The following is a 17,710-nucleotide window of genomic DNA, read 5'->3' on the forward strand; positions in this document are numbered from 1 at the left end:
CAGGCCAGGAAGAATGAAGGCGTGGGGTCTAAGAGGACATGTGACCATGTCACTTGGTACAGGAATCCATCTGAAACCTGGGGCTTTTCCCCAGGAGAGAGACAAACAATTCCTGCCTTGCACCAAAGCTGTATAAGGGGGTGGAAATGAACAAACATGGCTGCAGTCATGAGACATCCCCTAGCTATCACCTGAGCTGGAACAAGGACTGTACCAGGTGAAAAGATTGGGCCCAGACAAGAAATAAGTCTAGTCTGCAAAAGAAGCTTATTGGAAGATCTCTGAGGGTGAGATTTTATCTGTATTGAGTTTCATACTGTATTAGACTTAGACTTGCATGTTTTTGTTTTATTTTGCTCTATGAAGAATACTCCATAGAGAAGGAAAAGATAATGCCTTAGAAAAGTCTGCGTGTGTGTGCGCGCGTGTTAGACGGGTGGGAGAGTGTCTGGAAACCACTCTCCTCTAGTTTCTTTTCTCTGATTTCCTGTAGAAAATCTGAAGCAGGGAGCGAAAATCATTGTTTTCTCTGTGGTTTGAACTCAGGACCTTCAGGTTATGAGACTGATACACTGCCAACTGCACTAAGAAGGCTTGGAAAAGCTTTAGGCTCAGTGTATATAGAACCCTCCTACAGCAGTGACTGGGGGGGAAGGCGCCAGGGATGCTCTGGTGACCAGAAACTTTTCCTGGCAGCTTTCACAGCACCAAAGAAATCAATTCATGTTGCCAGTGAACAATCTACTGGAACTAATGGCAGCACAAGGCGGGATGTTTCCAAGCTGTGCACTCACTGCCACATTTTAGGACTTACTTGCCTTTTGCCTAGTATGGCACTTTCCCTGTGCATTGGGCAAAGCAAGTTCAGGAAATTACACAGGTAATAGAAACCAGTGCTCCAGATAAGGCTTGAATTCATAACCCCAGCAGTATCCCCCTTTGCACTAACCAGTTGCACAACTACAGGTGCTTCTTAGACAAAGCTGGGAAGCAGGCAGTTATCAATCTCTGTGGTTCACACCTTTGCCTGGTAATTGAAAGGCTGACACATCAAACCTAACTCAAGATGCGGCTTTTCAGCCATGAGACTCCAGTACATTTTAACAGGAAGAAAATCTCCTCTATTCTGATTTAGCCCCATTTGACTCCTTCTGCCCATCTTCTCCCCCCACCCCAGTCTCTTTCCTTCCCCATTGGGGCCATGCAGAGAGGAGCCCCAGTCAGTCAGTGTCACAGAGAGTCTGTATCCCATAAAGGGAGGGAGAGGTCGCTCCAAAACATTTATAATGTGGAGGGGAGGGGTGTGTGCAGTTAGGGGGAGAAAGGATGGAGAACTAACAGTGGGGCCTACAGAGATTCCCCCAGATTGGGGAAATCCTCTGCTGCCCCCATCAGCCAGCTCTGGGAAGAACAACTTGAGATTGCTTGGGGAAGCCACCTTTAAAAACACAAGTGTAACATGCTAGTTATATTTTAATAAGACCAAAGCCTCAAACCCAGGGTCACAATCACTGGAATGATTTTCCCTTGATATTTTACTGGCCGCAGACACAAAGCGAGTCAAATTACAGTTTCCGTTCAGAGTCAGAGCACACACAAGAATCCGGAGGCGTTTAATTCCTTAGGTTCTGCTGCCATTTCATTTCTGTCCTGTTCCAAGATTTATCATTGTGCAAAGCAATGTTAGGCCCTTGGGAGTGTCCTCCTGTTCCTGCCTCCCACCCCATGGCAATTGAAAAGGGCCTGGAGACCCCCAACAGCACAACCAGCAGCACAAGGGGGCTAAGGCAGTTTCCTGCCTGCCCTTGCTCCATGTGGCACACCACTCCTGGAAACAGCTGGTACGTCCCTGGAGCCCCTGGGGTGAGGTGTGGGTCTTCACATGCTGCCCCCACCCCAAGTGCCAACTCTGTCAACTGCGGCAATGGGAGCTGCGGGGACGGGGGGAGTCTGCGGGCAGCAGTGCACAGAGATGCCCCTGGCCCTCCTGCTTAGGGGCTGCTGCCAGAGGGGGCTGCAGGTTGCTTTTGGGAGATACCTGAGGTAAATGCTGCACTCCTCACCTTGTCCTGCACTCCCAACCCCCTACCCCAGCCCAGACCCCACACCCGCACCCAAACTCCCTCCAAGAGCCTGTGACCCACTTCCCCTCCTGCACACCAGCCCCCTGACTGAGTCCAGATCCTGCTCCCAATCTCTCTCCCAGAGCCCAATCCCTCTCCCTCCCACCCCCAAACACCTTCCCAGAGCCTTAGGCAGGTGTGTGTGGTGGGGGGAGCAGGACTTGGTCCCATTCTGGGCACCACCAAAAATTATTCAAACCTGCCGCCCCTGTCCAGCCCAACCTTCTGCTGATGCACCTCAGCCCACATCCATGCATGGTTTGAAGCTTCCATTACTTAAATTCTAGGACACTGAGGGATTTCAGCTCCACTTTGCCCAGAGGGAACTTTCACCCCACTCCCAACCAGGTTCTTGTCCATAGGATCACCGTAGAGAGGCTGGGTCCCTCTGTGTCTTTTCTCTCTCTACGACAGGCCAGGGTGCAATAACTGGGGCATCTGAGTACCCAGGATCTTCTATGGGGCTGCCATTCCCCTGTTCCTTCTGTGGTCTCATCTGTCATTGACTCCAGCCTTTTTTCTATCCATCATCAGCACCATCCGAAGCCAGCTGCACTTGTCTCAAAAAGACAGAGTCCTGTGGCATCTTACAGAGTAACAGACATATTGGAGCATAAGCTTTCATGGGTGAATCCCCACTTCGTCAGATGAATGTAGTGGAAATTTGCAGGGGCATGTATAAATATGCAGGTAAGAATCAGTCTAGAGATAAGGAGGTTAGTTCAATCAGGGAGGATGAGACCCTCTTCTAGCAGTTGAGGTGTGAACACCAAGGGAGGAGAAACTGTTTTTGTAGTTGGCTAGTCAATCACAGAATTCCCACTACATCGTTTGAAGACAAACAAGATGTTGAGTGTTCAAAAATGTTATGGGAAAATGTTATTTAGAAAGGGGAATGTGATGTTGTATGTTAAAAGGAGGATTTAGAGAGTTCCAATTATTATGTTCTGATTCCTCACACCCCAACCCTGCCTAGCCAGGAAAGTAGCGGAAATGTGATCATCAGTTAATAGATTTCTCTGACATGAAAAGGATACACGAGGCTGTTTGTAGTTAGCTCAACATAAATAAAAGTGAGGAGGAAACTGCTGGCTGGGAGCTAAATATGCGGAACAAAGGGTTGAGATTCTTCTACCCTCAGATTTGTTACGAAGCTGGCAGTCTCCCAAATGATTACCTGTTCCTTCCCTCAAAATGCCAGCTAAGCCTCTCCTTTTGAATTTAAAGCTCCATGAAAGGAAAAAATAATGAGGAAGAAAGCACAGAAGCTATGGGTGTAGTTGAGAAATGGCTTGAAGTGATGAAAGACCAAGGGAGAGAAAGCAACACTGTTTCTGCCTGGCTTTGAACCAGGGAACCATTTGCATGTAAGGCAAAGGTGCTAACCGCTACACTACTAAAACCAGTTGCTCTCAGCTTTGGGACCCTTTTCAAAGACTTTATCAGTAGCTGCTAAACCAGCTGATTTGTCTTTGAAGAACAGGGAAACAAAGGGCACCAAGAACTTACGTTTTTTGATGAGTCAAGTAAAGGGAGTAGCATTGTCCCCTTCAGGTAACCCCTGTTCAATTCCAGGTCATAAAGCAAAACTCTTCTGCAAGAATATCCAAAAAATATTATGTTTCACTTCACTTCATAAATACAGTTGTGTGGCAATTAAATGATGACCCTAAAGTTTCATAAACCCAAAGAACACTAAACAAAAAGTGTGGGAAATATGGATGTATCTGAGAAAATGGCTTGGAATGAAGAAAGACAAAAATTGATCGGTCGAGAGAACAGGCACTGTTTCCCCCTGGTTTGGAACTTCTCTCACAACTACTGGAATAGAAAAGCTAAGCAAATGGTGTTCTATTGTTGCAAAGGAGATTGAAGTGAGGCCATTTTCTCCAGATAGAAGAAAATGGTACTGTCAGGAGTGGGATATGAAACCACGTCTCTATGCAGAGACCAGAACACTCAAGAGATAGGAAAAAAGAGTCTTAAAACTAGCCCCTTAGATCAGTCCACCATGCTCCTGCTACAAAGACTGTGATGTTATCAACCCTAGTTTTCATTAATAGTTGATGAACTCTTTAGGGAGGTCGAGATGGCACATCTCGTTCAACTCCTAGAGACCTTCTACAGCACAGCTGATTTTTAGACACACTCACCCAGACCTGAAGTTACACGTTTCCTGGAGCTCCATAAGTTCTGCGGTGTTGTAATCTCCCTGCTCGCGTTTTAAGTTAACAAAAGATAGGTGCTAGCATTCTGAGAAAGTAATGGTGAACCTCAAAATCCTGCCTTGGGGGCCAGACAGTTAAGCAACCAGCACCCACAACCTCTACCATGATAGCATCCTGTCTGGCAACAACTCACTGATCAATAGCTGCGGTGTGAAATCCTCATTTCTTCGTTGTTCTGTCACTGTAGTCCCCACTTTCCTATTGCTTGTCTGTATAATCTCTGTCTGGTTCTGTGATTGTTTATCTCTGCTGTATAATTAATTTGTTGGGTGTAAACCAATTGAGGTGGTGGGATATAATTGGTAAGATAATCATGTTAAAATATGATAGGTTTGGTTAGTTACATTTCAGTAAAATGATTGGTTAAGGCATAGCAAAGCAGAACTCAAGTTTTACAGTATGGTCTGCAGTCAGTCAGGAAGTAAGGGGGCGAATGGGAATGGGGGTACGGGAATTGGAATTATGTTTTGCTAAGAATGGGGAATAGGAACAGGTAAACAGGCAAGGCTCTATAGTGTCAGAGCTGGGAAGGGGGACACTGAGGAAGGAAATTGGAATCATTGCTTGCTGGAAGTTTACCCCAATAAACATTGAATTGTTTGCACCTTTGAACTTCATGTATTGCTGCTCTCTGGTCACGCGAGAAGGACCAGGGAATGGGAGGATGATAGACTCATAGACTCATAGACTCTAGGACTGGAAGGGACCTCGAGAGGTCATCGAGTCCAGTCCCCTGCCCTCATGGCAGGACCAAATACCGTCTAGACCATCCCTGATAGACATTTATCTAACCTACTCTTAAATATCTCCAGCGATGGAGATTCCACAACTTCCCTAGGCAATCTATTCCAGTGTTTAACTACCCTGACAGTTAGGAACTTTTTCCTAACGTCCAACCTAAATCTCCCTTGCTGCAGTTTAAGCCCATTGCTTCTTGTTCTACCATTGGAGGCCAAGGTGAACAAGTTTTCTCCCTCCTCCTGATGACACCCTTTTAGATACCTGAAAACTGCTATCAGGTCCCCTCTCAGTCTTCTCTTTTCCAAACTAAACAAACCCAATTCCTTCAGCCTTCCTTCATAGGTCATGTTCTCAAGACCTTTAATCATTCTTGTTGCTCTTCTCTGGACCCTCTCCAATTTCTCCACATCTTTCTTGAAATGCGGTGCCCAGAACTGGACACAATACTCCAGTTGAGGCCTAACCAGCGCAGAGTAAAGCGGAAGAATGACTTCTCGTGTCTTGTTTACAACACACCTGTTAATGCATCCCAGAATCATGTTTGCTTTTTTTGCAACAGTATCACACTGTTCACTCATATTAAGCTTGTGGTCCACTATGACCCCTAGATCTCTTTCTGCCTTACTCCTTCCTAGACAGTCTCTTCCCATTCTGTATGTGTGAAACTGATTGTTCCTTCCTAAGTGGAGCACTTTGCATTTATCTTTATTGAACTTCATCCTGTTTACCTCAGACCATTTCTCCAATTTGTCCAGATCATTTTGAATTTTGACCCTGTCCTCCAGAGCAGTTGCAATCCCTCCCAGTTTGGTATCGTCCGCAAACTTAATAAGCGTACTTTCTATGCCAACATCTAAATCGTTGATGAAGATATTGAACAGAACCGGTCCCAAAACAGACCCCTGCGGAACATCACTTGTTATACCTTTCCAGCAGGATTGGGAGCCATTAACAACTACTCTCTGAGTACGGTTATCCAGCCAGTTATGCACCCACCTTATAGTAGCCCCATCTAAATTGTACTTTCCTAGCTTATCTATAAGAATATCATGCGAAACTGTATCAAATGCCTTACTAAAGTCTAGGTATATCACATCCACCGCTTCTCCCTTATCCACAAGGCTCGTTATCCTATCAAAGAACGCTATCAGATTAGTTTGACAGGATTTGTTCTTTACAAATCCATGCTGGCTATTCCCTATCACCTTACCACCTTCCAAGTGTTTGCAGATGATTTCTTTGATTACCTGCTCCATTATCTTCCCTGGCACAGAAGTTAAACTAACTGGTCTGTAGTTTCCTGGGTTGTTTTTATTTCCCTTTTTATAGATGGGCACTATATTTGCCCCCTTCCAGTCTTCTGGAATCTCCCCCGTCTCCCATGATTTCCCAAAGATAATAGCTAGAGGCTCAGATACCTCCTCTATTAACTCCTTGAGTATTCTAGGATGCATTTCATCAGGCCCTGGTGACTTGCAGGCATCTAACTTTTCTAAGTGATTTTTTACTTGCTCTTTCCTTATTTTCTCTTCTAAACCTACCCTCTTCCCGTAAGCATTCACTATACTAGACATTCCTTCAGACTTCTCAGTGAAAACCGAAACAAAGAAGTCATTAAGCATCTCTGCCATTTCCAAGTCTCCCGTTACTGTTACCCCCTCCTCATTGAGCAGTGGGCCTACCCTGTCCTTAGTCTTCCTCTTGCTTCTAATGTATTGATAAAAAGTCTTCTTGTTTCCCTTTATTCCCATAGCTAGTTTGAGTTCATTTTGTGCCTTTGCTTTTCTAATCTTGCCTCTGCATTCCTGTGTTATTTGCCTATATTCATCCTTCGTGATCTGACCTAGTTTCCATTTTTTATATGACGCCTTTTTATTTTGTAGGTCACGCAAGATCTCAAGGGTAAGCCAAGGTGGTCTTTTGCCACATTTTCTATCTTTCCTAACCATCGGAATAACTTGCTTTTGGGCCCTTAATAGCGTCCCTTTGAAAAACTGCCAACTTTCCTCAGTTGTTTTTCCCCTCAGTCTTAATTCCCATGGGACCTTGCCTATCAGCTCTCTGAGCTTACCAAAATCCGCCTTCCTGAAATCCATTGTCTCTATTCTGCTGTACTCCTTTCTACCCTTCCTTAGAATTGCAAATTCTATGATTTCATGATCACTTTCACCCAAGCTTCCTTCTACTTTTAAATTCTCAACAAGTTCCTCCCTATTGGTTAAAATCAAGTCTAGAACAGCTTCCCCCCTAGTAGCTTTTTCAACTTTCTGAAATAAAAAGTTGTCTGCAATGCAGTCCAGGAACTTATTGGATAGTCTGTGCCCCGCGGTGTTATTTTCCCAACATATATCTGGATAGTTGAAGTCCCCCATCACCACCAAATCTTGGGCTTTGGATGATTTTGTTAGTTGTTTGAAAAAAGCCTCATCCACCTCTTCCACCTGATTAGGTGGCCTGTAGTAGACTCCCAGCACGACATCACCTGTGTTTTTTACCCCTTTTAGCCTAACCCAGAGACTCTCCACCCTTCCGTCTCCTATGTCCATCTCCACCTCAGTCCAAGTGTGTACATTTTTAATATATAAGGCAACACCTCCTCCCTTTTTCCCCTGTCTATCCTTCCTGAGCAAACTATACCCATCCACACCAACATTCCAGTCGTGTGTATTATCCCACCAAGTTTCAGTAATGCCAATAATGTCATAGTTGTATTTATTTATTAGCACTTCCAGTTCTTCCTGCTTATTACCCATACTTCTTGCATTTGTATAAAGGCATCTAAGATACTGGTTTGATCTTGCCTCCCAGCTTTGCCCTGACCCTCCTTCCTCTCTGCTATTATAGCCCGTGCTCCCTCCTGTTTCCAACCCATCTCCCAGGTCTTGTTCCCCACTTACCTGTGGGCTTTGCTCACCTGTCCCCGTCGAACCTAGTTTAAAGCCCTCCTTACTAGGTTAGCCAGTCTGTGCGCAAATAAGGCCTTTCCCCGCTTCGAAAGGTGAACGCCATCTGTTCCTAGCAGTCCTTCCTCAAATAGCATCCCGTGGTCGAGGAAGCCAAAGCCCTCCTGGCGACACCATCTTCGCAGCCAGGCATTCACCTCCACAATGCATCTGTTTCTGCCCGGACCCCTACCTTCAACAGGAAGAATCGAAGAGAATACCACCTGCGCTCCAAACTCCTTAACCCGTACTCCCAGAGCCCTGTAGTCACTCTTGATCTGCTCAGCATCACACCTCGCAGTATCATTTGTGCCCACATGGATGAGTAGCATGGGATAGTAGTCAGAAGGCCGGATAATCCTCGACAAAGCCTCTGTAACATCTCTGATACGGGCCCCTGGCAGGCAGCATACCTCCCGGGATGAACGGTCAGGGCGACAGATGGGTGTCTCCGTCCCCCTCAGCAGAGAGTCTCCAACCACCACTACCCTACGTTTCTTATCAGTGGTGGCAGCAGACCTCCCAGCCTTAGGGGTACGAGGCTTCACCCCCTTAACTGCTGGGGGTGATTTCTTCTCTCCTGTATCAAGAAGAGCATAATGGTTATCTTTTACCACAGCAGGAGGGTTCGCAGCAGCGGTGGAGCACTGCCTGCTGCTAGAAGTAACCAGCTGGCTGTGTCCACCCTGAGCCTCCTCCTCCACTGGTGTGTCAGACACACCCTGAGGCATCTCCTCCTCCACTGGAGTGTCGGTAGTCCTGTCAACTGGGACAGCACCATCAGCTGTCTCCACATGGATACTGTCCAGGAATTGCTCATGGACATAGATGTTCCTCAGCCTGGCCACCTCCTCCTGTAGCTCTCCCACCTGCTGCCTGAGAGATTCCACCAGTAGGCACCTTTCACATTGGATGCCACCCCCAGCCTGGATATCAGTAAGTGGAAATTGCAAATTACAGTCTTTGCAAGCCCACACCAGAATCTGGGTAAAAGCATCCATGCTTTGGTGATCTGTCTGGCTACAGGCGCAGGTGGAGGAGACAGAAGCAGTGCTGGCACAGGTGTTGCGGGTCCTCCTCACCATTGTAAGCCTCCCTCTGTCAAACACTCTCAAATTGCTGTCTACAGCTCCCTATCCGCTCCTCTCTGCTGTAAACAGAAAGGTTTTCGATGTGGCTCAGATTATGGGTTCAGGGGACCAATGGGTCACAGATGAGACTGACAAGGGACCCCCCCTTCCTACTCCCCTTCCAAACTCCCTTGCAAAACTCCCTGTTAGCAGCTTCTGTTTGCTAAGCTCCCTGGTCGCTTGTGCGCAGCTTTATAAAGCCCTGGCCTGAGTGAATGCCCCGCCCACTGGTTAAGGTTCAGCCAATTACCAGAGGCTTCTAGCTTTCAAACCTTCCTAGTAGCTCCACCTCCAACTGCCAGCTACAGCACACGGCCCTTCAAACAAACAAACCAAACAGACTGACAAACACAAGCTCAGCACACAGCAAGTAACCCCCAAACACACACACAAACCCAAACACTGCAGACAGTCACTTACCCCACAGATGCTGTCTGTGCTCCTCCTTCACCTGGAGAACTCCCTTGCAAAACTCCCTGTTAGCAGCTCCTGGTCGGGATGATGGGATAAACCTTCTAACAAGTACATCTTTCAGGGCGTGAAAAACTCCAGATCCAGTATAATTAAGCTGACCTAAGCCGTGGATAGATAGTGCTAAATGGAAGGGGAGATTGTTCTGTCAACGTAGCTTATTACAGGATGGAAAACCCCTCCTCTCACTGTAGCAACTGTCTTCTCCACAGTGCTATAGCAGTGCCACAGCAGCATTTTGAGTGTAGACAGCCTCAGAGTGAGACCAGGTCTGGTTCTAGTTTGGCTCCATGGATGCTCAGGCACTAAGACAACAGCAATGACAACACACTAATGCTTCCATAGTTGGCAAGATTTGAACCTGCGTGGGGAGACCCCAATGGATTTCTAGTCCATTGCCTTAACCACTCAGCCACAACTATTTGATGTACAGCTGTTTTACCACACAATGATTCCATTCTCACAGAATTGTCACTTCAAATGGCTCAGACCAGCTTCCCCTGCACACTCAAGGCTGTGCATTAGTATGTGTCCATGGCTGAACAGCAAGATATCCTGCCCATTTCCCTTCCAGTTGGAGCATGATTAGAGTGTGTTTGTGGCTAACAACATTGCTGTAGATTGTTGTTCATTCCCCACTCTGACAATTCAGACAATCTGTTCCTATTCAAATCTCTACCATATCATTCCAATAGTGGGGGGCAGGATTTCTCTGGGGCACTGAAATATTTTCGGGGGCTGGTGCATGAGCTCAGCCTTGCATTCCACCCCTGATGTTTCATGGACTAACAACAGCAGCATAAAGAAAGAGCTGAGCCAATATCTCCTGTCAGAGGTGAAAGTGGCCAAGTCCCCTCTGTCTGACCACAGCCATTGCAGGAGAGAAGCTTTCAATGGAATTGAATGCCCTGGCTCAGACAAGAGACACAGGGAGATTTTGCTGTTCATGGATCTGTGCAAAGGAAATTGTGTCTCTGTATGAAACTGAGGAGGGAAATGAAACATTGACATGGTGGCCCAATGCCCTAAGGAATGTGGGTGAAGGACCCGGGCTGGGAAATGATTTTACAGGAGTTCATATCAATGTATTGCCCTGATTAAAAGCTATGGCTAAAAGGCAGCCACTGTTGTCAGTACTTGAACCTGTATAAGGACACCTGAGTTGGTGTCAAGTCTATGCCTTCACCAGGAGTAGTTGATTATTTTATCAAGATCCAAATTTCTTGATCAAGGTCTAGTCAGTGTCTAGACACCAGAGAAAATAATACACTGATGATAATAAGAAGTATATAGAAATATTTTGCAGTCACTATGGGCATAACTATGATGATTGTTTTGTGCTTTACTCTTTATATCTGGCACCACCACTGCCTTTCCCGTTAGTCTTGTAGTTTAGCAAAGGTAAAACTAAACATCACTTCAGATATGAGGGAGTGTTTGTGTTCATTCCTGTTAGCTACACAGGGGTTTGACGTAGCTGCTTTCAATCCTCTGGCTCTGCCCTGATAAGTAACATTTCAGGGTGTCACTGAACTGAAGGAGTGAGATCATTTTTTGACAGATGATGCCTCCTCTTAAAGGTGTTTGTGTGACTGGCAGCCCTGGTCCCCAGGTCTCTCCTGAGGGAAGAAAGTTTCTGTGCAAAATACCAAAACTTTTAACAGAGAGGAGGGAAAGGCGATGGCCACATGATGAGGCCAGTATGTACCACAACATGGTTCTTTTACATGGAATGACTCTGAACACTGACTGATCTCCACTCCCTTGGATTTGAAGAGATGTTTAGTTGTGCACTTGGGAACCTATAAGGCTGAAGCAATTTTATGGATGGTGACAAAACAATTGAAGAATTATTTAATGTGGTAGAAATTGTTGAAAACACTTAGCTTAAACTTGAACTGCCTGTTATTAACGTCTGGTTTCCCCATGCCCATGTCAGTTCCATAAGCTCTGCTAGAAACACCCTGGGTTCTCTCGTGCCTGGGTGGGAACTAAAGGAAATCATCCCCTGCTCCCCTTGGCTCCAGGCTAGTTTTTCTAGATAGGGGGCATGGAATTGGTTTGTTTGCTGTTGCAAAGGGAGCCAGGCCAGTTCTCAGGGAACGAGAACTCCCAGCATCTTCTCAGCCCAACCCAGGCTGCTGCCCTTTCCCAGCCTCTGTTCCCCTGGGGGCCTGGCATGTTTGACTCTAGAGCAGGCTGGGAGCAGCAGCTGAGGCAGAGGACAGCCTGGGCTGGGCAGATGCTAGGAGCAGAGCACCAGAGGCCTCTACTGGCTCCCTCCTCAGCAGCAAACAATCAGTCCCCACCCGCACCCTGGGACAGCAGCCTGGAGCCAAGGGCAGTGCACAGTGGTGGATTTCTCTTTTTCCTCTTCCTGGGGTGAGCAGGGACCTGGGGGTGTTTCTAGCAAAGCAGTTGGAACTGAATGGGGAACCAGCTTTGAATAACAGGCAGCTCAAGTTCAGACTAATGTTGTTACAATTTTCTTTATAATGTAAAATAATTCAAAAGTAAATGGGCAGGAATGATTGTAACTCTTTTTCTCCCTGTCATACAAAGAAATGGCTTTCTGGCTTTTCATGATATGGGAGTCAGGTTCGTTCACTGTTCAGAAGCAACGTGCTCAGAAGCCTGTTGTGTTTCATTTCTTAGGTTCTGCTGCCGTCATGTAGCCATTTCCCTCCCCTCCTTTTTGTCCAAAGCGCAGAGCCCAGTTCCTCCAGGGAGAGAAGGACATCTTCCTTCTTTCCTTCCTAAACAGCCCCCTTCCTTGGAAACCTCTTTGCTGGGGTCTGAGTGGGGAACAGTTGTTTCTGAGGATTGATTTCACACCGTATTTGATGTTGATATATAGATTTTACAGCCAGACTAGATCACTATATACCTCTGCTCTGACCTGATTCAGAACAGAGTCCAGAGAATTTTACCCAGTAACTCCTACCGCCACCCCAAGATCTTTTGGCTGAACGAGGAGGGCTCTTTCAGAAAGTCATCGTGTTTGGATGTAAAGGTGTGAAATGATGAGGAAATTAGCCCCTCTCTCAAGTTTAAATGTTGTAACTTCTATGTCTAGACCGGGGTGGCCAACCTGAGCCAATGTAACTGCCAAACATGCACCTTTGTATGCAACTGCTGAGTCGATTGTGAACCTTGCTACCATTATCATTATCCCTTTGAAATAATGATGGTGATGAACACTTGGCTGTATATCCCAGTGTGCCCTGAACATCTACAGGCTGCATTAGCCAATCCAACCATTTGGCACTTGCAGATGGGCACCTCTGTATTGTGCTGAGTCTTGTGCAGTTATGAAAGGCTAGTAGATGCTGATATTTTCCCCTTTTTTTAACCAGCACTATTGGCAGGCCAGGCCAGGGCTGGGAAGAGAGAGAGAAAGCAGCAAGTTTCCCCTGTTCTGTCTGTCTCTCTTTCTCTTGACTAGTTTCTCCTCTACATAACGTGCACTTTTTTTTGCTGTGAGCTTGAGGGCCCAGGGTTCAAGTCCCTCGTCAGGTAATAAACTACTCACTATATCTTAAACTGTTTTTCTGGAGTCCTCTTTGGTGTTACTTTTTCTCTTCAAGACTTTGCCTTTCCTAAGAAGGGCCTTTGTGTGGGGGGGATTGAAGGGGCAACTTCCTGACATCCCCTCTATCCTTGCAGCCTGGAGGAATAAAGGCCTCTGGGCATATAGCTTACTCTCAGAGCCCCGACCAGGATTATTCTATCTACTACCCAAGAACCACAAACCCGGAAATCCTGGATGCCACATCATCTCGAGCATTGGCACTCTCACTGAAGGACTGTCTGGATATGTGGACTCTCTACTCAGACCCTATGCCACCAGCACTTCCAGCTATCTCCGTGACACCACTGATTTCCTGAGGAAACTACAGTGCATTGGTGACCTTCCAGAAAACACCATCCTAGCCACCGTGGATGTAGAGGCTCTCTACACAAACATCCCACACACAGATGGAATACAAGCTGACAGGAACAGTATCCCTGATGATGCCACAGCACAACTGGCTGCTGAGCTCTGTGCCTTTATCCTCACACACAACTATTTCAAATTTGATAACAATATATATCTCCAGATCAGTGGCATCGCTATGGGCACCCGCATGGCCCCACAATATGCCAATATTTTTATGGCCAACCTGGAACAACGCTTCCTCAGCTCTCGTCCACTCACGCCCCTTCTCTACCGATGCTACATTGATGACATCTTCATCATCTGGACCCATGAGAAGGAAACTCTGGAAAAATTCCACCACGATTTCAACAGCTTCCACCCCACCATCAACCTCAGCCTGGACCAATCTACAGGGGAAGTCCACTTCCTAGACACCACGGTACAAATAAGTGATGGTCACATTACCACCACCCTATATCGAAAACCTACCAACCGCTATACCTACCTTCATACCTCCAGCTTCCATCCTGGGCACATCACACGATCCATTGTCTACAGCCAAGCACTGAGGTACAACCACATCTGCTCTAATCCCTCAGACAGAGACCAACACCTACAAAATCTCCACCAAGCATTCTCAAAACTACAATACCCGCACAAGGAAATAAGGAAACAGATCAACAGAGCCAGACGTGTACCCAGAAGCCTCCTACTGCAAGACAAACCAAAAAAGAAACCAACAGGACTCCACTGGCCATCACATACAGTCCCCAGCTAAAACCCCTCCAACGCATCATCAGGGATCTACAACCAATCCTGGACAATGATCCCACACTTTCACAGGCCTTGGGTGGCAGGCCAGTCCTCTCCCACAGACAACCTGCCAACCTGAAACATATTCTCACCAGTAACTGCACACAGCACCATTGTAACTCTAGCTCAGGAACCAATCCATGCAACAAACCTCGATGCCAACTCTGCCCACATATCTACACCAGCAACACCATCACAGGACCTAACCAGATCAGCCACACTATCACCGGTTCAGTCACCTGTACGTCCACCAATGTAATATACGCCATCATATGCCAGCAATGCCCCTCTGCTATGTACATCGGCCAAACTGGACAGTCTCTACGGAAAAGGATAAATGGACACAGATCAGATATTAGGAATGGCAATATACAAAAACCTGTAGGAGAACACTTCAACCTCCCTGGCCACACTATGGCAGACCTTAAGGTGGCCATCCTGCTGCAAAACAACTTCAGGACCAGACTTCAAAGAGAAACTGCTGAGCTTCAGTTCATCAGCTCAGGATTAAACAAAGACTGTGAATGGGTTGCCAACTACAAAACCAGTTTCTCCTCCCTTGGTTTTCACACCTCAACTGCTAGAACAGGGCCTCATCCTCCCTGATTGAACTAACCTCGTTATCTCTAGCTTGCTTGCATATATATACCAGCCCCTGGAAATTTCCACTACATGCATCTGACGAAGTGGGTATTCACCCACAAAAGCTCATGCTCCAAAACATCTGTTAGTCTATAAGGTGCCACAGGATTCTTTGCTGCTCTTAAGGAATTAGAATCACCTGCTGCCTTCCCCTGTCCTGCTGGATCCCAAAACGACAACGCTCTTCAGCCCAAATGAATGTCCCCTCTACTCCCTGTGCCGCTCAGTCCCTCCCATGCTCACTGCTCCTCACTTCCAGCCAGAGCCTACTCCTCTTCACCCTTCTCCTCTGTCCCAACCCACAGCCCCCTCCTATTTCCAGTGCCCCTTAGTCCCAACCCACAGCCCCCTCCTATTTCCAGTGCGCCTCAGTCCCAACCCATTGCTCCCTCCAGCAGCAGGTGCTTCAGACCCCCTCAGGAAGATTTTCTTGCAAGGTTTCATGTATGAGTCTGCATGTGGAGTTTACAGTATGTTGGAAATATGTTGGATTGCTTGCCGAAATTATCACGTTTGGCTGGTGTTGGATTCCCAGTCTCCTTGTTATTAGGGCAGGAGAAATAAAGGGTTGTTATCTTGTTGTGTGAATTGAGGGCAGCAAAATTGTGCTTGGCAGATCCTGACTGAAGGATTCACCCTTAATTCAATAGCACTTGCTAGGCAGGGGACATGGGTTTGAAAGCCAAGTGGGCCAGGGTCTGGGTCCCAATACTAAAATTTATGTGTTAGACCAACTTTAGGACAGGGTGGCTGTGGAGGGCTGAGTGAGTCCCTAGACAACATAGTGAGTATGGTGCCTTCTTATTTTCCCCCTTTTCCACCCAGGATGGCAGGTGAACTCTACAGAGGCACCTCTGGGCTTGCACTGACTAAGGACAACAGCTGTGAGTGGGGTGCAGGGTGGGGGCTCATGTTAAAGGACTTTTGGTTGCTGGACTTACGAACCGTAGGGAGAAGGACACTGCCCAGCTTATTTGGTGGGGGGTCTTTTCCTTGTGGCTTATGTTTCTGTGTTGGGGCAGCTGACATGACTTCTACTATCCCTGGACTTACATTGCAATGTAGACATACCCTGAGAGGGCATCTATACTGTGATAAAAGCCCTGTGGCCCGGCTGGCCTGGATCGTCTGACAGACTCCTGGGTTCTCAGACTGGAGCCCAGGCTCAGAGACCCTCACCCCTCGTTGGTTTTCAGAGGCTGCGCTCAAGCCCAAGTTTCTACACTGTAATTTTATAACCCTGCAGCACAAGCCCCACAAGCCTCAATCAGCTGACCCAGAGTTTGAGAATAGTGACTTGGGTGTGTTAATGGCAGTGTAGACATGCTTGGGGTGTGGAGTGGTAAACTTGCAACGTAGACATCTCGGCTCAGGCTCAATACCAGGCTCTGGACCCCACAAGGTTGGGAGGGAGTTTAGCAAGTGAAACAGGTAAAATGGCAGTGGAGTATTACCATGAACTCAATGGCATTTCTCCATTGGTCTGTCTGCTTTGGGGCAGGGACAATAACACATCCTGCTGCATTCGTTATTTCAAAGGGTGGTTTAAGATATTCATTCTCACACACGGTGCATGAAGCAGGACTCAATCCTCGGTAGAAACTAAATGAGCTGCTCACAGTTTCTGGCAGCCACAATGAGCCATTTGTTGTGAGAACCCAGACCTGCCCCTGTCCCAGAGGAAGGGAGGAAGTCATCTCTGACGGGCTGGAACACTGACCTATCAGCTCTTAACTCCCAAACTTTCAGTAATTCTATTATCAGTGCCTGTGAGTGTAATTTAAACCATAAAAGCAGCCATTCTGGGCTGGACCAAAGGCCCATTTTGCTCTGTGTTTTGTCCTCTGACAGTAGCCAATACCAGGTGCCCCAATAGTTACTCAACAAGGCACCACTGGGAGTTGAACCCAGGATCTCCTGTTTACAAAACTGATGCTTTAGCCAGATAAGCTATGATGCCTGCCCACACCTAAAATGCAATATCTGCCCACACCTGACTCCCTGTCATCCCCACCAGAGCCTGATAAGCTTTGCTTGTGTTTGGATTTTGCAAAGCAGAGGAGCAGGTGAGGTTTTCCTTGCAAGCTGTGTGTGTGTGTGAGAATCTTTGGCCAGGTCTGCACTACAAAGTTATTTCAGCAGAATTATATTGCTCAGGTGTGTGAAAAACACACAACACTCCCTCAGTCAGCAGCTTTTGGCTGGTGCACGCACTACAATGCCAGGTCTGGCGACAAAACGGCCCCGTTTTGGTGACAAAATAAAACCATCTTGACGAGAGGCCCAGAGCTTTTTGCAGCAAACTTAAAGTGACAATTTGTCAGTGTAAATGCTGCTGGTCATTATATCACCATAACTGGCCCCCACCAGTATCTCACCATGCCTGCTGTGGAATTGTCTGCCCTGCATTCCTGCTATAAAGGCTGTGCCCCTCCCCTTTCATAGCTCCAGAAAGTTCTGACTGCTGAGCTGCTAGCTATGCCGGGATTAGGTTGATATAATTGCAGTGCCAACCTAAGTAATGTAATTACACCAACCTAATCTTGTAGTATAGACCTGTCCAAAGAATCACACAAACACCTTGGGAGCAAAACTTCACCTGCTCCTCGGCTTTACAGAAGCCAAACACGAGCAACACTTGTCAGGGCCCAGTGGTGCTTGGCAAAGAGTCAGGTGTGGGCAGACACAATGCTCTAAGGAA

The 17,710-nt window shown here is 46.9% G+C and overlaps 2 non-coding genes across 2 annotated transcripts; both read right to left on the reverse strand.

The window, feature by feature from the left end:
• Positions 1-3,452: 3,452 nt before the first annotated feature.
• On the reverse strand, positions 3,453-3,526 carry TRNAV-UAC. The gene has a single exon. It is a non-coding gene; the product is annotated as a tRNA-Val (tRNA).
• Positions 3,527-9,975: 6,449 nt separating this feature from the next.
• TRNAS-AGA lies at positions 9,976-10,057 on the reverse strand. Its single transcript has one exon. It is a non-coding gene; the product is annotated as a tRNA-Ser (tRNA).
• Positions 10,058-17,710: the final 7,653 nt, after the last annotated feature.

This window comes from Gopherus evgoodei, chromosome 4 (assembly GCF_007399415.2).
Source record: "Gopherus evgoodei ecotype Sinaloan lineage chromosome 4, rGopEvg1_v1.p, whole genome shotgun sequence".
NCBI classification, from domain to species: Eukaryota; Metazoa; Chordata; order Testudines; family Testudinidae; genus Gopherus; species Gopherus evgoodei.